The sequence below is a fragment of the Schistocerca piceifrons genome, unplaced genomic scaffold, assembly GCF_021461385.2.
Source record: "Schistocerca piceifrons isolate TAMUIC-IGC-003096 unplaced genomic scaffold, iqSchPice1.1 HiC_scaffold_961, whole genome shotgun sequence".
NCBI classification, from domain to species: Eukaryota; Metazoa; Arthropoda; class Insecta; order Orthoptera; family Acrididae; genus Schistocerca; species Schistocerca piceifrons.
In genome coordinates this window covers 1,212,501-1,217,500 of record NW_025729236.1, presented here as the reverse complement: position 1 = coordinate 1,217,500, position 5,000 = coordinate 1,212,501, and the positions used below count along the sequence as shown (strand labels likewise).

Genomic DNA, 5,000 nt, shown 5'->3' with positions numbered 1-5,000 from the left:
TAACCCACGTTGTGCCTTAACGTAACCCACGTTGTGCCTTAACGTCACCCACGTTGTGCCTTAACGTAACCCACGTTGTGCCTTAACGTAACCCACGTTGTGCCTTAACGTAACCCACGTTGTGCCTTAACGTAACCCACGTTGTCCGCTAACGTAACCCACGTTGTCGCCTAAACCTGCTCTGTAATTGTTATACGACTCGTTCAATTAGTGTAGTGTTGCCCACCCGCAACCCTCGCAATATAGTTCGCTACTCGCACTGCCCGCTCCCCTGTGTATCGCTTCATGTTAAACACCTTGCAAGTCTTGCTGACTTTCCACATGCTCCTGCTGTACACTGTTATGTGGATGGCAGCAGGACGTACATGCCGCCCCCCCCCCCCACCCCTCCCCACGTCCCCACCTTGCCCCCTGCCTTCGCAAGCTGGTTGGTGAGAAGTTTGCATGTTCAATGCCCTTCGCATGCGACGTACTCAGGCTACGTTGTGGTGCGGCCTGTGTCAACTGTCCGCTGATGTCGTACGCATAAACCACAATCTGTACTGCACATTCGTCCTTATGTACTGAATGATACATCGTGGCACATGTGTGACCGTACAACGACTGCGCCCAAAAACGGCGGACCATACAGTGCAAATATTGTGCACGCAGCTACGTGTCGTCTCCCTATGAGAGCTGGATTGCAGTGTGGTACGCCATAGAGACGTGTGGGAGGAACGGACGCCGTGGATGGCGATCAGCATGAGCTGTGTGTTGATGTATTCGGACCTAGTCGTCTCTCCTCAAACACCGTGATAGCATGGTGCACCGCGTTCCATATCTGCGACATGCTACAGAGGCCGGTTGACAGTCGTTCGAGCAATGGACATCGCATACGTACGGGGGCCACCTTCCACGTATTGTCTAGGCGTGCACATTTTGTTGCGTGTATGTGGGCAGACGTAGTGTGGCGTGACACCTGACACAGGCATGCAATAATCGTTGAAGTTGCTAATGGCGATGGACGCCTACGTTTGCTGGTGAAGTTACGCAAATGAAGAAATGGTAACCCGTTGTGGTGCGGTTGTTCTCGCTAGGGGTGAATCGGTGATGGCGACGATAGGTTGAGGTACTAACCGGTTGTTCCAGCGATACCCACCATGCCGATGAAACTGAACGGCATCTGGGTGTGAAGCGATACGCGGCGGTGGCTGGGTGGGACCGTCCCCGGCCGGTGAGGGGGCGCCTCCCGGCGTGCTGGCCGCGCGGTGCGTGGGCGCACGCGCTACAGCCGGCTGGTGGGGGCGGCCAGTGGCAGGCGCGCCGGCCGACGGACGCGGCAGGCGTCGCAGCTGCGCGCCGGCGCACCCTGCGCGCGGCGCCGTGCGGCCAAAGTAGGTCCTCGCGGGCCCGGTGCGAAGCGCGGTGGACATCTTCAGTGTGCTGGTCCGATTGAGGACTGTGTGCGTTGAGGATGCGCCGCCGCCCGGCGCTCGGCGCCGCGACGCCGTCTGCTGCTCGGTCGCCCCAGCGGTTCTCGCTGGTGGTTTGTATCGCAGCTGTGCGGATGTGTTGGCGCGTGCGCTGTGCTGGGAGAGTTCGCTTCGGCACCCAAGTGGGGCTTTTGTCCTTCTGTGGCGCTGGCGTTGGAGCTGCCGGTCACCGTAGGTGGCGCGTGTTGTCTCCCGCCGGCAATGCCACGACAGCACGCTCCCGGGCCTCTGTCGGCAGCGGCAAGCTCAGTTGGGAGCACGGGTGGTCGCACCGAAAGCGTCTACTCGCCTAACTCCGGGCGATTGCGCCTCTCTCGAACCCGACCAAGTACTTGGGACGGCGCTGCGCGCCGCCGGGACCTGAGAGGGTTTCGAGGTGTATTGTGCAGGGGAGCTCAGCCTCCTCCTGTTTGCAGAATGATTGAGCGGACGCTTGCGTGTTCGCGCGGGCCCCCGGGACACACTCCCGGGCGGCCGGCTGCTCAGCTCTAGTTGACGCAGCTCCCTGGTTGATCCTGCCAGTAGTCATATGCTTGTCTCAAAGATTAAGCCATGCATGTCTCAGTACAAGCCGCATTAAGGTGAAACCGCGAATGGCTCATTAAATCAGTTATGGTTCCTTAGATCGTACCCACGTTACTTGGATAACTGTGGTAATTCTAGAGCTAATACATGCAAACAGAGTCCCGACCAGAGATGGAAGGGACGCTTTTATTAGATCAAAACCAATCGGTCGGCTCGTCCGGTCCGTTTGCCTTGGTGACTCTGAATAACTTTGGGCTGATCGCACGGTCCTCGTACCGGCGACGCATCTTTCAAATGTCTGCCTTATCAACTGTCGATGGTAGGTTCTGCGCCTACCATGGTTGTAACGGGTAACGGGGAATCAGGGTTCGATTCCGGAGAGGGAGCCTGAGAAACGGCTACCACATCCAAGGAAGGCAGCAGGCGCGCAAATTACCCACTCCCGGCACGGGGAGGTAGTGACGAAAAATAACGATACGGGACTCATCCGAGGCCCCGTAATCGGAATGAGTACACTTTAAATCCTTTAACGAGTATCTATTGGAGGGCAAGTCTGGTGCCAGCAGCCGCGGTAATTCCAGCTCCAATAGCGTATATTAAAGTTGTTGCGGTTAAAAAGCTCGTAGTTGGATTTGTGTCCCACGCTGTTGGTTCACCGCCCGTCGGTGTTTAACTGGCATGTATCGTGGGACGTCCTGCCGGTGGGGCGAGCCGAAGGCGTGCGACCGCCCCGTGCGTGCTCGTGCGTCCCGAGGCGGACCCCGTTGAAATCCTACCAGGGTGCTCTTTATTGAGTGTCTCGGTGGGCCGGCACGTTTACTTTGAACAAATTAGAGTGCTTAAAGCAGGCAAGCCCGCCTGAATACTGTGTGCATGGAATAATGGAATAGGACCTCGGTTCTATTTTGTTGGTTTTCGGAACCCGAGGTAATGATTAATAGGGACAGGCGGGGGCATTCGTATTGCGACGTTAGAGGTGAAATTCTTGGATCGTCGCAAGACGAACAGAAGCGAAAGCATTTGCCAAGTATGTTTTCATTAATCAAGAACGAAAGTTAGAGGTTCGAAGGCGATCAGATACCGCCCTAGTTCTAACCATAAACGATGCCAGCCAGCGATCCGCCGCAGTTCCTCCGATGACTCGGCGGGCAGCCTCCGGGAAACCAAAGCTTTTGGGTTCCGGGGGAAGTATGGTTGCAAAGCTGAAACTTAAAGGAATTGACGGAAGGGCACCACCAGGAGTGGAGCCTGCGGCTTAATTTGACTCAACACGGGAAACCTCACCAGGCCCGGACACCGGAAGGATTGACAGATTGATAGCTCTTTCTTGATTCGGTGGGTGGTGGTGCATGGCCGTTCTTAGTTGGTGGAGCGATTTGTCTGGTTAATTCCGATAACGAACGAGACTCTAGCCTGCTAACTAGTCGCGTGACATCCTTCGTGCTGTCAGCGATTACTTTTCTTCTTAGAGGGACAGGCGGCTTCTAGCCGCACGAGATTGAGCAATAACAGGTCTGTGATGCCCTTAGATGTTCTGGGCCGCACGCGCGCTACACTGAAGGAATCAGCGTGTCTTCCTAGGCCGAAAGGTCGGGGTAACCCGCTGAACCTCCTTCGTGCTAGGGATTGGGGCTTGCAATTGTTCCCCATGAACGAGGAATTCCCAGTAAGCGCGAGTCATAAGCTCGCGTTGATTACGTCCCTGCCCTTTGTACACACCGCCCGTCGCTACTACCGATTGAATGATTTAGTGAGGTCTTCGGACTGGTACGCGGCATTGACTCTGTCGTTGCCGATGCTACCGGAAAGATGACCAAACTTGATCATTTAGAGGAAGTAAAAGTCGTAACAAGGTTTCCGTAGGTGAACCTGCGGAAGGATCATTACCGACTAGACTGCATGTCTTTCGATGTGCGTGTCGTGTCGCGCAACACGCTACCTGTACGGCTCGCCGTAGCCGTGCGCCGCGTGCGGAACCACGCGTGCCTCTCAAAACTAGCGGCAATGTTGTGTGGTACGAGCGCTGAAGCGCTGGAGCGGCTGGCCTGCGGCACCTGGCGCCTGGCGCCGGTTTTGAATGACTTTCGCCCGAGTGCCTGTCCGCTCCGGTGTGGAGCCGTACGACGCCCGTCGGCCGTGAGGCCGTTGGAAACAGAACGCTGGAACAGGGGCCGCCACACGCCTCACTCCCGCCTATGCGACCGTCTCGAAAGAGACGGCGGAAACTTGAGAAAAGATCACCCAGGACGGTGGATCACTCGGCTCGTGGGTCGATGAAGAACGCAGCAAATTGCGCGTCGACATGTGAACTGCAGGACACATGAACATCGACGTTTCGAACGCACATTGCGGTCCATGGATTCCGTTCCCGGGCCACGTCTGGCTGAGGGTCGGCTACGTATACTGAAGCGCGCGGCGTTTGCCCCGCTTCGCAGACCTGGGAGTGTCGCGGCCGCCTGTGGGGCCGGCCGCGTCTCCTCAAACGTGCGATGCGCGCCCGTCGCCTGGCGGTTCGCATACCGGTACTTTCTCGGTAGCGTGCACAGCCGGCTGGCGGTGTGGCGTGCGACACCTCGTACAACGACCTCAGAGCAGGCGAGACTACCCGCTGAATTTAAGCATATTACTAAGCGGAGGAAAAGAAACTAACAAGGATTCCCCCAGTAGCGGCGAGCGAACAGGGAAGAGTCCAGCACCGAACCCCGCAGGCTGCCGCCTGTCGTGGCATGTGGTGTTTGGGAGGGTCCACTACCCCGACGCCTCGCGCCGAGCCCAAGTCCAACTTGAATGAGGCCACGGCCCGTAGAGGGTGCCAGGCCCGTAGCGGCCGGTGCGAGCGTCGGCGGGACCTCTCCTTCGAGTCGGGTTGCTTGAGAGTGCAGCTCCAAGTGGGTGGTAAACTCCATCTGAGACTAAATATGACCACGAGACCGATAGCGAACAAGTACCGTGAGGGAAAGTTGAAAAGAACTTTGAAGAGAGAGTTCAAAAGTACGTGAAACC

General features: G+C 57.0%; 2 non-coding genes and 1 pseudogene across 2 annotated transcripts; all 3 read left to right on the top strand.

Annotated features, from left to right (window-relative positions):
- The first annotated feature begins 1,974 nt into the window (after positions 1-1,974).
- Positions 1,975-3,883, top strand: LOC124774177. The gene has a single exon (XR_007015169.1). It is a non-coding gene; the product is annotated as a small subunit ribosomal RNA (ribosomal RNA).
- A 352-nt stretch (positions 3,884-4,235) lies between these two features.
- LOC124774028 lies at positions 4,236-4,390 on the top strand. The gene has a single exon (XR_007015025.1). It is a non-coding gene; the product is annotated as a 5.8S ribosomal RNA (ribosomal RNA).
- A 188-nt stretch (positions 4,391-4,578) lies between these two features.
- Positions 4,579-5,000, top strand: part of LOC124774381 — a 4,224-nt pseudogene continuing 3,802 nt past the window's right edge.